The following is an 18,059-nucleotide window of genomic DNA, read 5'->3' as shown; positions in this document are numbered from 1 at the left end:
TCACTTACCTTGTGTGTGTCCCAGTATTGAGGGTGGTATTGCAGGGCTGCCTATGTTGGATGCACATAGTACCCTCCCTATGCATGGTTGAGCACAGGTAGTGTCATGCTTGGCATCCCTTTTACTGTATGTGCGAGTCGGAGAGAAGTGTCATTCCCTGGGTCTCTACTGTGTCAGTGCATGTGCTATGCGTTGCCTCTTTACCAAAGCTAGGGCATACTGGGCACGCCTCCTTCTGCCAACTGGGGCAGGCTCAGGTTGTTCCTCCTCCAAGTCACTCTGTGTCTGTGCCGGCCTTGGCAATGGTGGGGTGCTGTGTGGCCCTGCTCCATGCTGTTCCTGCTGCAGCTGTTTCCACAGGATCATACTGTGTAGCATGGCACATACAAGGACAATTTGGGTATATGTAGTTGGTGAGTACTGCAAGGCTCCACCAGTGTCCAGACACTGTAACTGTGACTTGAGCATCCCAAACACATGCTCTATTATGATTCGTGTTTGTGCATGTGCCTCATTATGGAGTTCTTGTTCGGGTGCGTGTGCATTTCTGATGAGTGTCATCAGCCATGGCTCCAGTGCTTATCCAGCATCCCCCACTAGGTGACTGTGTGGGATGTCCCCATTGGCGAATTTCTGGTACAGCTGTGTCAGATGCCAGATGTGGGAATTGTGGTAGCTTCCAGGGCAGCCAGCACACACATTCATTATTATGCCCTGGGCATCGCACATGATCTGGCAGTTGATGGAGGGGAAGCTCTTGAGGTTGATGTAGACCATACCCCACTTACCGGGTGGTGCTTTGATGTGTATGTGCGTGCAGTCTATTGCACCCACTACTTCAGGTTATTCTGTTATTTGGTGGAAGAGACGCATATTGCTGGCCAATGCCTCATGGGTGATGGGGAAATATACGTGCTCACTGACATGTGATGACATGGAGTACCCTGGATGCTGATGCCTGTGATATCCCCATCATATCCCCAGTTGGCCTTTGGAAGGTACCTGTAGCTAGTATTCGTAGGCCTACATATACCTTGGTATCCACTGGAATGGGTTCCCCTCTGTTAGTTCTGTGTGTGAGGCGTGGCCAGCACAGCTCAACAATCTGCTGTAGGAGGTCCCTGTCCACCCTATAGCGCTCCACTATCTCCAGCTCATGTAGCCCTTGGTAGGTTACCCTGGGTCTGTACACTCTTCTCCATCTCCTCACTGTGGGTTGCTCAACAGCATTCATATCCTCACCACCCTCAGCCTCTTGCACATGTTGGTTAATAATAGCAAAAGCAGCCCCTAACATTTTTTCTCTTGCTTTCGTTTTGTAAGATTTCCACATTTGTATAGACCGGTGGTGCAGAGTTATTGGGAAAAACAAGGGGGTAAGGTGTTTGCATTGTTTATAGTGGTGTGCTGGGCTGGTCTGCTGCCTGTGTGGTTGCCTGATTCTGATACATTTCACCTGTCAGCTGAGCTAGTTCTCCTTGGTTACCTTCCTACTGCTGTTTTCCCCTCCCATTGCCTTCCTGTTTAAGCCTGTGTGTGCACCACACAAACAGAGTGCTCATATGTGCACAAAGCTGCTATTTTTAACTTATTTTTTCTTCCTGTAAAACCCAGTGTGCGGCGCACACACCCGCTTACATTTTGTAAAGAGTGCTAGGCAGGTTTAGACAGACCCGTAGCTTAGCTGTGCTATGCTAGGAGCAATCCCGAGCCACAGGACTCCAATCCACTTACAGTATGCCTGACACCCCCCATGATGTCACCTAACTCCTAGGCTTGCACCAAGCTATTCCTACTCTTACACTGTTGGGACCTGACTCACATGCTGGGGAAAACTGGGATTCACTATCCTTCCCCTCATTTGCATAGGATTGACTGCTAATGCATAGCTACATGTCTCACACTGAGCCTCCCCCTTAACAACCACTACTCACTGGCCAGGTTGTCTTCTGCCTGCCATTGACTTGCATGGCAGAATACTGCTTTTAGTTAGAATGCCCATTTTAAGTTTATTTTCTTATTTTCCCCCTGATCCCGTTTGCGCGTTGCTGCCCTATGCTTAAACAGCCGAGATCGGCAAAAAAAAAAAAAAATAAAAGTTGTTTTTTTCATTTTTTTATTGTTTGCAATGCCAATGGCCTTCTACTTGGCCACTGGCATGCTTGCTCAATGATATGCAACCTTTATTTGGAGCTGTCATAGCTCCGTTTTTGATTTTGCAAAAATGCACTCAGTTACTGACCGAGTGCATTTCTACAGATTGCACTAGTCTTGCACGGACTATTGCAAGCTTCCTGGATTGCAAAATCACCTCATTTGCATGGATTTCTCCTGCAAATGAGGTGATTTGCATACCAGGGCTTAGTCCGTGCAGGATTAGTGCTGGAGCTCTCGTGCACGCCCCTGCCGGCTGTTCCTGGAATCGCACAGCAGACATATTGCCTGCCTGGGCTCCTGCACTCATCTTGCACTCCATGCAAGCTTTTGAGAATCCAGGGGACAGATTACAAGCTATAGAAACATATACACTGTGCTGTTATATATGCATTATTATTATTATTATTGTTAATATTATTATTAGTTGAGAGCAACTGAAGGCTGGAAAATTTGAGTGAAATATCTGAGGATTGATTTGATGTGCTGAAAAAAGCACTTACGTTGTATGTACCATGCCAAACTACAGAGAGGAAAAAAAGATTCTCATTGTACTCATCTGAGTACAGTTTAAGAGCTTCCCACACCATAAGACATTTCACAAGAAACAACATCACAGCCCACATGTATCAAAGTAAGTTCTAGCGATATAATAATGTACAACTATATCTGTATATAAATTCTCTTAAACAGACGAATGGAAACAGAAGTGCAACTACACATTTATTTAAAAGAAAGTATTTATTTTTTAACAAGCCAGTGGATTGTTTCCCAGACACTTTTTCACCCACCATCAAGGCTGACTAGGAAGCTCATGTAGAATTAAGAGCAGGACCACCTCACTCTCCCAACCCAGAACATGAGTAGTCAGACAATGAGGAAGGAAGGGCAGAGTGCATCAACAAACTCCCAGAACCAAGGCTCATGCAGAAAGAGGCAAAACAAAGTGAAGAATCAAAAATTCAGGGATGCTTCTTCTAGTACCACTGCAGACCTTGCAGCAGGTGTAGGACTGGGGCAACTGTCCTCAGGTTTCAGAAGCTGACATTTGTTTTAAGCCTAGGTTTCAGATAAGAAAAGAAAGCATAGAAGGCTGCCTTTTCCCTGGCTTTCTTATCCTGCACTGTCATAAGTGATCATAAAACATTGCAACAGAACAGGCCACTCAGCTTGGAAAATACATAAAGTGGATAATATTTCTTTGGGAAGGTTACAGAAAAGCTATCTATTGAACTGAAATTTGTCATCTTCTGAAGACTCACCACCAAATCTGCATTTGGTGAATATCTGGAAACAGATACTACCAGTACCCAGAAAATGCTCTCTGCTATTAAACAAAATATAACCACAAAAAGTGATAGCTCAGGAGTTATTAAAAATCTGTACAAAAGTTTAGTGCTAAACAATACAAGACCATGTGACTCAACACAAATCATATTGTTTTTCCCCAAAAAGCTCTATCATAGAAAATACCAACACACAGTCACAGTTGCAGTGCTTTTAAATGGAGCGAAAAACAATCCTATCTTAAAGTTTTTTTAAAAAAAAATCTTTGAAAAAAATCCCATCATAATGATCCCAAGAACACTTTTTTCTGTAATACTGGTTAACATTGCTATTATCAATCACATTCATCTATAGGATATAACATTGCAACTCGATTAAACTTGGCATATTGACTGAACAATACTTAACCTGTAAGAATGTATACACTCCTTGTACACATTGTATGTATATTGTATTAATGCCTATTCATACACTGTCTTTTGCAAACTCTGTGTAGCTCAATACTATAGTCTTGTTATTTTTGTACTTAATGTAATTTTTGTATAGTACTTAATGCTAGTTTGCTGCGGTGGTGGTGCTGCGGTAGCGTTGTCGCCTCACAGTAAGACGTCCTGTTCGATTCTCAGCGAAAGCATCTTCTGTGTGGAGACATGCGTGAATGGATGTACCTTCGTTGAAGGTTGTGCGTCAGGGCTGGCAACTCAGTACATAAAAATCTACTGCCATCATTAGCGGACCGGAGTTCCGCTGTGGCGACCCCTAACCGGGAAAAGCCGAAATATACAACAACTTAATGCTAGTTTCTTCTAATTGGGTCATGACTGAAAAGGGTAAATTGACCGGCTCACTTACCTGGTAAATTAATAAATAAATAGATTAGACAGAAGGGTCTATATTATATGATTGAAGATACTTTTCTTTGAACATATAATAATCGACACCTAAACAGCGAACGAACTAAAGAGTGAACGACCAGGTCCGCAAATTGTTTCCTTGGGAAAAAATTCAGTTGGCTGTTATCGGGAATTGCCCTTTTCCCCAACAGAGTGATCTCAGAGTTGGTATATTTAGTTAGGGGGTGCAGGGGACACCCACTTGATTAGGGTTTTGTAGTTTGTGTTTTTTATGTACGGGCCCGTAAATATTTCCCGAGGAAAACATTTGCAGATCTGGCCATTCACTCTATTTAGGTGTCGCTTATTATATGTTCAAAGAAAAGTATCTTCAATCATATAATATAGACCCAGACAGAAAGACAGACAGATTGATTGATAACTAGATTATGTAATATGGAGAATGCTAGCCCAGTATTACAGGCTAACCTAGCATAAGTAAAACCAATATATAGTTTAAGGCTAAATGAGCATTTTCAGCTCAGAGCTTGAGGCTTTGAGATAAAACAAGCTTTATCCTGCAGTCCTGCAAATGACTCCTCTCAGGTTGAAAACTATGTGGCTCTGTGCACATCATTTAATGCGACAGTGCTCCATAGTGCCCAATGGCTTTGCTTTATTAACAAATAAAAATGAAATAAAAATAGTAAACTGCAGCTATATTGTTAGTATATCAGTGTGTACATGTATGTACACAAAGTAGCCAACTTAGTGGGTAACCAAGTGTGGATTTAAACTAACCAATTTTAACAATTTATCATCCATCTTTAACAGCGCATGATTTCCTGGTATATAAATGTGTTAGCTATCATTTAATGCTGTTCACTCAATGTGGGAATAAATTTGTATGCACTACGTTATTTTCTTTTTATGCAATTGTTGTGTAGTGATAGAAAAGAAAGTGATTCTGAACTGAATGTTTGGGACTGCAAACATGCAAATTATGAGATTTTTTATATAGTTAGGGATAACATAAGGAGATGGCATGTGAAAGGTTCAGTGGTACATCACACAGGTACCATGTCAGACAAATATAATAAGGAGCATATAATGAAAACAAGTTTGAAAGTTCACATATAGGGTCGATGGGGGAGGGGAACCTGGATGATGTACTTACATCTGTATTTCACTTTATCAGTAGTTTTAAGTATATATCATGTGGTTACCTGCAGTACTACAGCTTTATTTAATACACAAAAAATAGCAGGGTTTCATAGTTAATTAAGTGAGCAGATATACAGCAGAAAGGGGTCTAGCATAAGCTTCAGTGTATGCAAACAGGCTAGCCTGACTCTGTGTATTATCATGCATACTGCATCAATCAAACTCCCTAAGCTCTTGTTTTTTCTTCAGAAGCAGAGCTTATCTCTTTGGGGCTTGACATAGTGAAGGCCAATGTCTGCATAAAATCACACACAGGTGTGAAGCATTAAGAACCACAAAGCTGCTCTGTACTGGTTCTGGCTTTCCTTCCCCTGTTTCCTTCCAACATTCTTTGGGATTACTGCACAAAAGGACCTTTAACATCAGACATAGCATGATTTCATTGCATGTCTGGGAGGCCACATATTCACAGCCTGTAGAGGTTGTGATTTTGGCTATACCCTGGAGGGCACTCAGGGACAACAGGGTAAAATAAATATGACTGTATTACAATGTGCATTTTATTTATTTATTTTATTTATTTCCATTTATTAACCAGGTTAACTTGAATGTACTAAGATTCTTTTTTTTTTTTTTCATTAGGCTCCCAGGGAGAAAATTCCCTCTTCCTGTTAAGAGTACGAAAATAAATAATTTATTATTTTTTCTGAAGCTATTTGTATAAATCTTTAGTGAAAATATTGTGTTTGTGCCTTGTGAAATGTATCATGTTGTAGTAATTTATCTTAGTGGTGGATGCCTTAGAACTTACAAAGTAATACATCGAAGATGACTGTACCACAGTTTTATTGTTTTTTGTTTTTTATTTTATTTTTTTCATTTATGATTTACTAATTAGTCTGGACTCCCTTGCCTGCCTTCATTAACTGGCCCACCCAACCAAGTTATTCCAACTTTTACAATCCCACCTCTGACTTGTTTTTGGGGCAGTTTGCTACTTGCTAGGCAATCAGAGAGCTAATTTTAAGATAGAGTTATCCATAGGTTAAGGATGATCAAAGAGTACTGGTAGGGGACATTACTTGCTCTTCCAAAATCTGCTAGTGTTCCCTCTTATGTTACTTGTCAGCTGGACTGACATTTGAATCCATAGAATCCTAAACAGCTCAGCAAAGCAGTAGATACATTTCCCTACATTCCTTTAGAAATAGAAGCTGTAATTGAAATGTTCACGTCTGCTTCTATGTTAATTTGACAATAACCTGGCTCCTTCACAAAACCCATGAGACTGGTGTCTTAATTTGAACAAGATCTGCTGTACTGGCACTGGCAGGTTTGGGTGGAGCTGTCATTTAAGTAATGTTTCAAGGGAGTCCTCCTATGAGGAAAGAAGAATTGCTTAGGCTTGACTTTCAACTCTGCTTAGCTCATGAGCCAAGGGTCAACATGACAATATAGACAGTGAAGCACAGGCTTTTAGAGATCGGTGTACCTTTAAACTTGTCACACCCTGAGTGGTGACTGATATAAAATGGGTAATCCAGGGAACTGTGTGTATTTATGTGTTCCATCCAATATAACATGATACTGATATATTCCCCAACTAATGGAAATATACTGGTGCATCTAAAAAAGAGTAAAGGAACTGTTATGTGTAAGGCATATCATAAAATAAATGTTTATGAACAGGTATGTAGTACAGTATTACATCAAATAGTTTTGCTTCCTTATGAACAGGTGGGTAGTACAGTGATACAGCAGTTAGTGCCGCCTTATGAATAGGTGGGCAGCATAGTGATACAGCAGTTAGTGCTGCCTTAAGAACAGGTGGGCAGCACAGTGATACAGCAGTTAGTGCTGCCTTATGAACAGGTGGGCAGCACAGTGATACAGCAGTTAGTGCTGCCTTATGAACAGGTGGGCAGCACAGTGATACAGCAGTTAGTGCTGCCTTAAGAACAGGTGGGCATCAGAGTGATACAGCAGTTAGTGCTGTCTAGTGCTGCTCTAGGGAGCAAGTCATCACTGCCCTCTCAAAGGCAAAAAATACAGCCTCCATGGGACCCGATAACATCCCAGGCTGCATCCTATATGAACTCAGGCAGAAATTTGCAGCACCATTAGGCACCCTATTCAATCAAAGCCTAAGTATCAGCTTTGTCCCAGCCAACTGGAGGACAGCTATTGTCATCCCTTTGCACAAAGGTGGAGCATCCACCAATCCAGGAAATTATAGACCCATCACCCTAACTAGCCTGATCTGCAAGACCATGGAGCAGATTATCATGGACCTCATTAACGAGGACATTGGCAACATCCAGAAACTTGACACCACACAGTTTGGTTTTGTCAAGGGGAGGTCATGCCTGTTAAAGTTGGTTGATTTCTTTGAGACAGTCACCAAGGCTATAGACGAGGGGAAGACGGTGCACACCACCTACCTTGATCTGGCCAAGGACTTCGATACTATTCCCCACTCAGGTATAATAGATAAACTCTCTCAACTAGGCATCAATCTATATGTTACCAGATCGGTAGCAAACTGGCTCACTGATAGAACTCACCTAGTCAAAATAGGGGAAACCACCTCAAGAACAACTGGTCACCACTCCCACAAAAGGGGACAACATATTGGACTTGGTCATCACCAGCATGGGGGCTTAATGTTCCACACCAGAGATAAACTCCTCATTGGTAAGATCAGACCAAAAACTAATCACAATGGACATCCACATCCCGACCCCACCCCCAGCCAAGGAAGCCACTGTGAAAAATTTCTCAAAAGCAAACTTCACACTTCTCTAGACCGAGGTGGAAAGTTTCAAAGCCCCTGGGCTACCCAAACCCCAGAATCCTTTACAAATGCACTCTATAAGCACCTACAGGAATGCCTGGATCATGCCATCCCAAGTAAAACCAAGACTCACTCCTCCAAAAACAGGAGACCAGTCTGGTGGACCCCAGCCATAAATAAGCTATACAACAGAAGGAGAAAATTATTACATGATAAGGCAAAATCCCAAAAAGGGAAGGCATCCCGGATCAGTACTAGCAAGAAACTTCAATCCCTCATAAAATCATCAAAGGCTAGCTTCGAAAGAAAAATCACCAAAGACTCTAAAGATAATCACAAGGCATTCTTTAGCTACGTCAAGAATCTGGGTGGCAGCTCTCAGATTGGCTCTGAGCTGGTGCAAAATGGCACAAAATACACTGAACCCACTGACATTGCCAACATCCTGGCGGACAGGTTCAGTGCAAACTTTACCCCACCTTCCTCCCCAAAAGAGCCAGTGTCTATCCCAGTAGAATGCAGTCCCCCAGACATCACAGATACACAGGTAAAAGCAGCCCTCTCCAAAGTAAAAAACACAGCATCAATGGGACCAGATGGTATCTCGGGCTGCGTCTTACACGAGCTCCAAAATGAACTAAACTCACATAAATTCACTGTTCCAACTCAGCCTTACCACAGGTTATGTACGCAAAGAATGGTGTACAGCAACAGTGATCCCACTCCACAAAGGTGGCGCCACAATGGATGCTGGGAACTATCATCCTATAAGCCTGACTAGCCTGGTCTGCAAGGCTATGGAGTGCATCATCATGGATCTCATAAACAAAGACATTGAGAACCTTCAAACACTGGACCCTACCCAATTCAGCTTTGTTAAAGGCAGATCTTGCCTCTTAAACCTAGTTGACTTCTTTGAAACAGTTACCAAAGCCGTAGATGAGGGAAAGGTAGTCCACACAGCCTACCTGGACCTTGCAAAGGCCTTCGACACAATACCCCACTCTGGCATCATAAATAACCTCATCAGCTTAAATATCAACCCATATGTCACAAGATGGGTTGCAAACTGGCTCAGGGATAGAACTCACATGGTCAAAGTCGCAGCTGCCATGTCCGACTCTAAACCAGTTACAAGTGGCATCCCGCAGGACTCAGTCCTGGGACCCCTCTTGTTCAGTATATACTTCGCTGAGGTACAGGCAAACACGGGAGGTCTGTGGCTGAACAAGTTTGCAGATGATTGCAAACTGGGAGCCATAATTGACTCTCCGGCTGGCACAAGCATCTTCCAGAAGGGCCTTATGGAGATGGATACCTGGTGTCAGAACCATGGCCTCAAGCTAAATGCCAAAAAGTGCATACTCATCCCCTTTGGGAAAAACAAAGTGCCCACAAACTACCACATAGGATGTAATCAGCTAAGTACGGAAGAAATAATTAGGGATCTGGGGACCCAAGTAGATAGTAACCTCTCCTTTGACAACCGCATTGCCAAAGTAGTTAGGAAAACTTTCTATATAGCTCACCTAATCACAAAAGAGTTCACATCTAGATCAAGAGAGGTCATTGTGCCCCTCTACTCATCACTCATCAGGCCCATAATTGAGTACAATGCCCCATTTGGGATGTACCTTATCCGATACCTGCAACAGCTGGAGAGACCTCAAAAATACCTCACCAAGAGGATTGTGGGCCTCAAACAGATGCCCTATGCAGCTCGACTAAAGAAACTCCAGCTCTACTCAGTTGCTTACCACCTACTCAGAGGCGATCTCTGCCTGACGTACAAGGCCATGTCTAACCTGGAATTGTTGGACATGCTCCACCTCAAGAAAACCAAATCCATTAGAGCTACATGCTCCAGGGATTTAAACCTTAGCACAACAATAAATAGGACATGCTGGAGGGAAAGATTCATATCCCAAAGGCTTCCCTCGCTCTGGAATATAATCCCAGTCCATGTTAGGCAGAGCCCCTCGCTGACCCTCTTCAAGAGAAATCTTGATGAGTGGATGGGAAATTGTAAATTTACTCCTGGGATCACTTCTATGGCCCTGTTGGACAGACGCTCAGGAATCTAGTCTAAAAGGGAGGCGAAAGCCAACACATTCTGGCTAGGCTTATAAATGCCCTAGGGCAGATAGCCTAGTACCTACCTATGAACCTATGAGTAGTAGACCCGTAACAAGCGGTGTACCCCAGGGATTGGTCTTGGGGCCTCTGCTGTTTGGGATATCCTTCTCAGAGGTGCAGGCCAAATCTAGTGGGCTATGGCTGACCAGGTTTGCAGATGACTGCAAGCTGGGTGCTGTCATCAATTCCCCTAGTGATGGAGACATCCTCCAAGAGGTTTTCACACAAATAAATGACTGGTGCCAGAAACATGGCCTCAAACTGAATGCCAAAAAATGCATCATCATCCCTTTTGGGGAGAATGACATCCCCACAAATTATCACATTGATAACAAGGCACTAAGCATGCAATCAGTCTTGAGGGACTTGAGAACCCAGGTTGATAGCAAACTGACTTTTGACCACCATATTGCCTCCGTTGTACAGAAAGCTTTCTACATGCCCCACCTCATTAGTAAGGGTATCTCATCAAGGTGGTCATAACATCCCTGTAATCTTCTCTTATAAGACTGATTATTGAATACAATTCCCCTTTCGGCATGTACCTCACAAAGCACATGCAGCAGCTGGAGACCACAAAGATTTCTCACCTGGAGAATTCAGGGCCTCAAACATCTACCATACACAGCTAGACTAAAAGCCCTGTCACTCTACTCAGTCTCCTACAGACTCTTCAGAGGTGACATCTGTCTGGCATACAAAGTAATCTCAGACCACTCCCTGATGGGACTGCTGCATATCTGCAAGTGAAGCTCCACTTGAGTAACACGCACGCACTCAACCTGATCTGTGACATCAATAGGACTTGTTGGTGGGACAGATTTGTGTCCCAGAGACTCACCCTTTTGTGGAATAGACTCCCTCTCCACATAAAACAGAGTACCTCATTAAACCTTTATAAGCGCAACCTGGATAACTGGATGGGGAACAGAAAATACACCCCTGGGATGCCACCTATGTTCCGGCTGGACAGTGGTAGAGGGTGCTGACTTGTTGGAACATGGGCTAAATTCTTGGCTAGGCTTGTAAGGGTCTCATGGCCAATAGCCTAGTAACTTCCTATGATCCGAATGAATAGGTGGGCAGCACAGTGATACAGTAGTTAGTGCTGCCTTATGAATAGGTGGGCAGCACAGTGATATTGCAGTTAGTTCTGCCTTATGAACAGGTGGGCAGCACAGTGGTACATCAGTTAGTGCTGCCTTATGAACAGGTGGGCAGCACAGTGATACAGCATTTAATGCTGCCTAATTTACAGGTGGGTAGCACAGCAATACAGCAGTTAGTGGTGCCTTATGAATAGGTTGGCAGCACAGTGATACAGCACTTAGTGCTGCCTTATGAATAGGTGGGCAGCACAGTGATACAACAGTGCTGCCTAATGAACAGGTGGGTAGCACAGTGATACAACAGTTAGTGCTGCCTTATGATTAGGTTGGCAGCACAACAATATAGCAGTTAGTGCTGCATTATAAACAAGTGGGCAGAAGAGTAATACAGAAGTTAGTGCTGCCTTATGAACAGGTGGGCAGCACGGTGATGCAGCAGTTAGTGCTGCTTTATGAACAGGTGGGCAGCACAGCAATACAGCAGTTAGTTTTGACTTATGAACAGGTGGGCAGCATAGAGATACAGAAGTTAGTGCTGCCTTATGAACAGGTGGGCGGCATGGTGATGCAGCAGTTAGTGCTGCCTTATCAACAGGTGGGCAGCACAGCAATACAGCAGTTAGTGCTGACTAATGAAGAGGTGGGCCTCATAGCGATACAGCAGTTAGTGCTGTCTTATGCACAGGTTGGCAGCATAGAGATACAGCACTTAGTACTGCCTTATGAACAAGTGGGCAGCACAGTGATACAGCAGTTAGTACTGCCTTATGAACAGGTGGGTAGCACAGTGATACAGCAGTTAATGCTGCCTAATGAACAGATGGACAGCACAGTGATACAGCAGTTAGTGCTGCTAATGAATAGGTGGGCAGCACAGTGGTACAGCAGTTAGTGCTGCCTAATGAATAGGTGGGCAGCACAGTGGTACAGCAGTTAGTACTGCCTTATGAACAGGTGGGTAGTACAGTGATACAGCATTTAGTGCTGCTTTAGTAACAGCTGTGCAGCACAGTGATACAGCAGTTATTGTTGTCTTATGAATAGGTGATCAGCACAATGATACAGCAGTTAGTACTGCCTTATGAACAGGTAGGCAGCACGGTGATGCAGCAGTTAGTGCTGCCTTATGGACAAGTGGGCAGCACAGTGATACAGCAGTTAGTGCTGCCTAATTTACAGGTGGGCAGGACAATGATACAGCAGTTAGTGCTGCCTTATGAACAGGTGGGCAGCATAGTGATACAGCATTTAGTGCTGCTTTATAAACAGGTGTGCAGCACAGTGATACAGCAGTTAGTGCTATCTTATGAATAGGTTGACAACACAGTGATACAACAGTTAGTGCTACCTTATGAAAAGATGGGCAGCACAGTGAGACAGCACTTAGTGCTGCCTTATAAACAGGTGGGCAGCACAGTGATACAGCAGTTAGTACTCCCTTATGATTATTTGGGCAGCACAGTGATACAACACTTAGTGCTGCCATATGAACAGGTGGGCAGCACAGCAATACAGCAGTTAGTGCTGTCTAATAAATAGTTAAGCAGCATAGTGATACAGTAGTTAGTACTGCCTTATGAACAGGTGGGCAGCACAGCAAGACAGCAGTTAGTGCTGCTTAATGAATAGGTGGGCAGCATATCGGTACAGCAGTCAGTGATGCCTTATGAACAGGTGGGCAGCACAGTGATGCAGCAGTTAATGCTGCCTAATGAAATAGGTGGGCAGCACAGTGGTATAACAGTTAGTGCTGCCTTATGAGCTGGTAGGCAGCACAGTGAAACACTACTTAGTGCTGCCTTTTGAACAGGTGGGTGGCACAGTGATACAGCATTTAGTGCTGCCTTATGAATAGGTGGGCAGAACAGTGATACAGCAGTTAGTGCTGCCTAATGAACAGGTTGGTAGCACAGTGATACAGCAGTTAGTGTTGCCTTATGAACAGGTAGGCAGCACAGTGATACAGCAGTTAGTGCTGCCAAATGAACAGGTGGTCAGCACAGTGATACAGCAGTTAGTGTTGCCTTATGAACAGGTAGGCAGCACAGTGATACAGCAGTTAGTGCTGCCTAATGAACAGGTTGGTAGCACAGTGATACAGCAGTTAGTGCTGCCTAATGAACAGGTGGTCAGCACAGTGATACAGCAGTTAGTGCTGCCTTATGAACAGGTGGGCAGCACAGTGATACAGCAATTAGTGCTGCCTAATGAACAGGTTGGTAGCGCAGTGATACAGCAGTTAGTGCTGCCTTATGAACAGGTAGCAATCAAAAGACAAAAACGAACTGTGAAGAACACAAAAAGAAGTAGGCAGCCAGCAAAACCACAGATCTGGGTATAATAAGATACACTTCTTTAATAAATTAAGTGCTTTCGTCAGACACTTCTGTCTTCATCAGAATATAGATTCACAATGCAAAAAGTGCTTAAATATCCCACCTCATCTTACATATTGTTTACATCATTTCCTCCCCAAAATTTTTTTTAAAAATACATGACATGACATTGTTAAAAGCAATTGACAAATACCAAGTACCTGCACCACTCAAAGGCAGTGCTCAACAAATCATATAAAATACAAAGACATCAATTTTAATAGTGCCATAATACTGACCTATCATTAAGGCCAGAACTAATATACTGGCATTGAGTTTAATTTGCCATTTTAATTCAAGTAGTTCTAAAAAGTTATCTAGGGGGTCACCCCTGAAACCAAGATCAGCATGGTCAATGGCACAAAACCTGAACTTGTGCGTAGAAAACATTTCAATATGCTTATACAACACATTTTTATTGTTTTTATGCCTAATTTCATACTCATGTTCGTAAACTCTTTGCTTAAGGCCCCTCTTAGTTTTTCCAACGTAAAATCCATCACAGGAGTCACACAAAGCAACATAAACTACCCCTTTTGAAAAACAATAGTATCTTTTCTTTGGGTAAATCAACCCATAGTTCTTAATATAGACCTCTCCTCTGTCTACAATAAAAGCACATTGATCACACCTGCCACATTTAACCCCCCCCCAATTCCTTAAAGACTTCTTGTTTCTTTCCAAAAGGCCCTTGAAACTAATGTCTTTTTTATAAACCACAACTGTTTTTTCTCCAAGAATCCCAGCACTTTCTTTGTCCATAGCAAAGATTGTCCAATATTTCTCAATTATTTTCCTAATATCATAAAAATTAAGTGTAAAAGGTATAATTACAGCCCTAGAATACCTACCTTGGTTAACCACATGAGGGGCTCCAAAAATCTCCATACTACCACATAGAAGTTTCACTATATGACCAGTATGCCTTTTTAGTTTAACTTCATTCTCAATCGTGTTTACAAAATGAGGGGGTACCCTCTTTTTAATAACATACCCTTTAGTGTCTCACATTCCTTTTGAAAATCCTCATCATCTGAAACCATCCTGGCAACCCTGACATATTGGCCTTTAACTAGGGCTTTTTTCTGGTGTTCAGGGTGCCAGCTTTCAAAGTGCAGTAATGCAATCACTGATTGTCGGATGGCCTCTTAAGTTGGAATAACAATCCCTCTACAAGCCTTCCACTTAAAATCAGGTTTAACAGCCATTTTTCTTTCCATTTGTAACTATTAGGGCTCCGCACAGCTTCTACACTGTTTCAGGGACCGTTTTGCCCTATATACTGTACTGTTTAACTGCTTGCTTTGTACTGTGTCATTTGCCCTTTGCTTAGGTTAATTACTGGCTTAGCAGCTGTAAGCTGCTTTTTGTGATGAGTGGGTCTCTTTTTATGTTGTCGCCAGCTGCATTACTTTAGTCTGAGTATACAAAGTTTGACTGTTGCACTTTGCTGGCCAAGTCTGCTCCCCAGATGTCTTGTTAAAAGGATGCCAATGAACGTATAACATTGAAGGCCTTTATTTCTCTTTTAAGGTGGATCAATGGTCCTACTAGAGTGTTTAGCTTAATTACTGGCTTAGCAGATATTTTTCTTTTCTGTTTGTCTCTATAAGGGCACCACATGGCTATTATATTATTCTGAAAACTACAGTTCAGCACAAGTTATTGCACAGCATGAACATATCATAGTTTACTGTGTTAGTCTGATCATAGGTTCATATGTTCATAGGTAGGTACTAGGCTATTGGCCCAAGGGCCTATGTAAGCCCAGCCAACAAGGTTCCCTGGCTTATGCCACCCAAGAAAGTTATTTTCCTGTGCTACTGTGAGCAGAGACACAGAGGTGATCCCCGGGGTGTATTTCCTATTTCCCATCCACTCATCAAGATTTCACTTGAAGAGTGCTAATGAAGAACTTTGCCTGACATAGATGGGTAGCCTGTTCCAGAGTATGGGAAGTCTCTGGGACAGGAATCTATCCCTCTAGCATGTCCAATTTATTGTGGTGACAAGGTTTAGGTCCCTAGTGCATGTAGCTCGGAGGGATTGGGATTTCTTTAGGTGTGACATGTCCAACAGCTCTGGGTTTGACATAGCTTTATATGTTAGACAGAGATCACCTTGGAGTAGGCGATATGCTATGGAGTAAAGCTGGAGTTTTTTGAGACATTCAGTGTAGGGCATTTGTTTGAAACCAGTAATCCTCTTTGTGAGTTACTTCTGTGGCCTTTCCAGATGCCGCAGATGTCTTGTGAGGTACATTCCAAAAGGGGCATTGTACTCTGTAATGGGTCTAATGAGTGCCGAGTAGAGGGGAACAATGACCTCTTTTTTCTTGGATGAGAACCCTTTTATGATAAGGTGTGCCACATAGAAGGACTTCCTGACTACTGTGGCGATGTGACTATCAAAGGAGAGATTACTGTCCACCTGAGTCCCAAGGTCTCTTATCACACATTCTGTGTTGAGCACTATATATTGCACTGTTTAGATATTTTATAGTATTACTTTATCATTTACCCCTTGCTTTCTGCTGCTTATATTTGGCTCTACTGCTGTATGATCCTGTCCTCTTAAATGGACTAGGGTCACTGATAGAATGCTGAACTGCTGAATGAATGTTTTGTTCTATTTAATGGAGCCTATATTGCCTAACTTGTATTGTTCATAGCATAATGAATGGAATGAATTAGGATGGCGCAGTGGTGCAGCGGTAGCATTGTTGCCTCACAGCAAGAGGTTCTCCGGTTCAATTCTCGGCTGGGGTGCCTTCTGTGTGGTGTCTGCATGTCCTCCCTGCATTCGTGTGGGTTTCCTCTGGGTGCTCTGGTTTCCTCCCACATTACAAAGACATGCATCTGGAGCCTTTCTCCCCAGGCCTCCGCTGAAAATTGGCTTTGTTCCAAGTCAGACTTTCCCGGTTAACAAATGATAAATAAAATAAAAAAAAAATAAAAAAAAAAATGTCTGCTGCTTTCCATTGTTAATCCCCTAAACCTAATCTTTCTCTACATACTTGCTCCAGCCTCATCTAACCATAGTGTCTCTCTACTACTGTGCTTTGTTACACCCTCCCTTCTTCTCTAAACATCCCTTACCTGCTACCTATCCTCTCTACATCTGCAATATTAACTAACTCAGTGTTGTATCCCTCTCCTCTACAGTAATCCATCCTGGTTGCTTCCTCCCTGCTTTAAACACAAAAGGAATACCTCTGGCCATCACCTGAAGACATCCTGAATTGGCCAGCTTGCCTGGTACTTAAAAAAAATACTACTGAGAAGATTGTGTAAATGTATGTTGCTTAACACTAATTAAATGTAGACCTGATGTACTATCTATAGAGTTAGTCTGCCCTCCCGTGTGCGCGTTCTAGCAGCCTACCGCAGACCGATTGCCCTCTCTGCCTCCTGTTATCACTACCCTAGAATATATTTAAACCCAAGACTGGTCCAACTATCCCTGCTGTTTGCTATCTCCTTCTACCATTAGGTGGCAGCATTTACCAATATAAACCCTAGATATTCTTTATAATCCCAAGTTTTATTTTTTCACAAACAGTTGGTTGTGAGTTAATATCCTTAGACTGTAAATATCTTCACCCCCCCTGCTAAACCACCCTCTGTAAAGGCAGCCTTCATTTTCTGGCTGGAAATATTTAGCTCATACCTTCCAACTACAGCCTTTAAACTGCTCTTTGCTGATACTTTTTCTGACATACTCACCTCTAGTGTTCTTTCCCGCTCCGTTTGCCTTACGGGCTCACTCCTTTCCCCTACCCTGCCCCCAATTTTCACCCGGCCCCACTACTCCTAACTTTATTCCTATCTTACCCCACCCTCTCAGCCTAATTACCCAATACCAGCTCCCCCCTCATTACTCCTCCCACCTATAGCCATCCTTCTTAAACTCTGTAATCTGTACTCCTCCCAATAATTATAGTCCCCTCCTCTTTCCTTAAATCTCTAGAATACCTGCATCACTTTTTAAACCCTTTCTTCTTCCTAGCCTTCTCTATTTTCCTAACCACTCATACCATTCTCTCTTTGCTCCAACACGCTCTCCTTAAGTTATCACACCCTCCAGTTCCCCAGCCTCCTCTTTCTGTTCCTACTTCCCTTATACTATGCTACCCCCACCTATGCTTGTCCAATACCATCTACAAAGACAACTACCATACAAACCCACCTTCTCCCTCACTCTTACT

The sequence above is a fragment of the Protopterus annectens genome, chromosome 1.part2 (assembly GCF_019279795.1).
Source record: "Protopterus annectens isolate FY-2018-M chromosome 1.part2, PAN1.0, whole genome shotgun sequence".
NCBI lineage: Eukaryota > Metazoa > Chordata > Ceratodontiformes > Protopteridae > Protopterus > Protopterus annectens.
Note: the sequence above shows the minus strand (reverse complement) of the source record.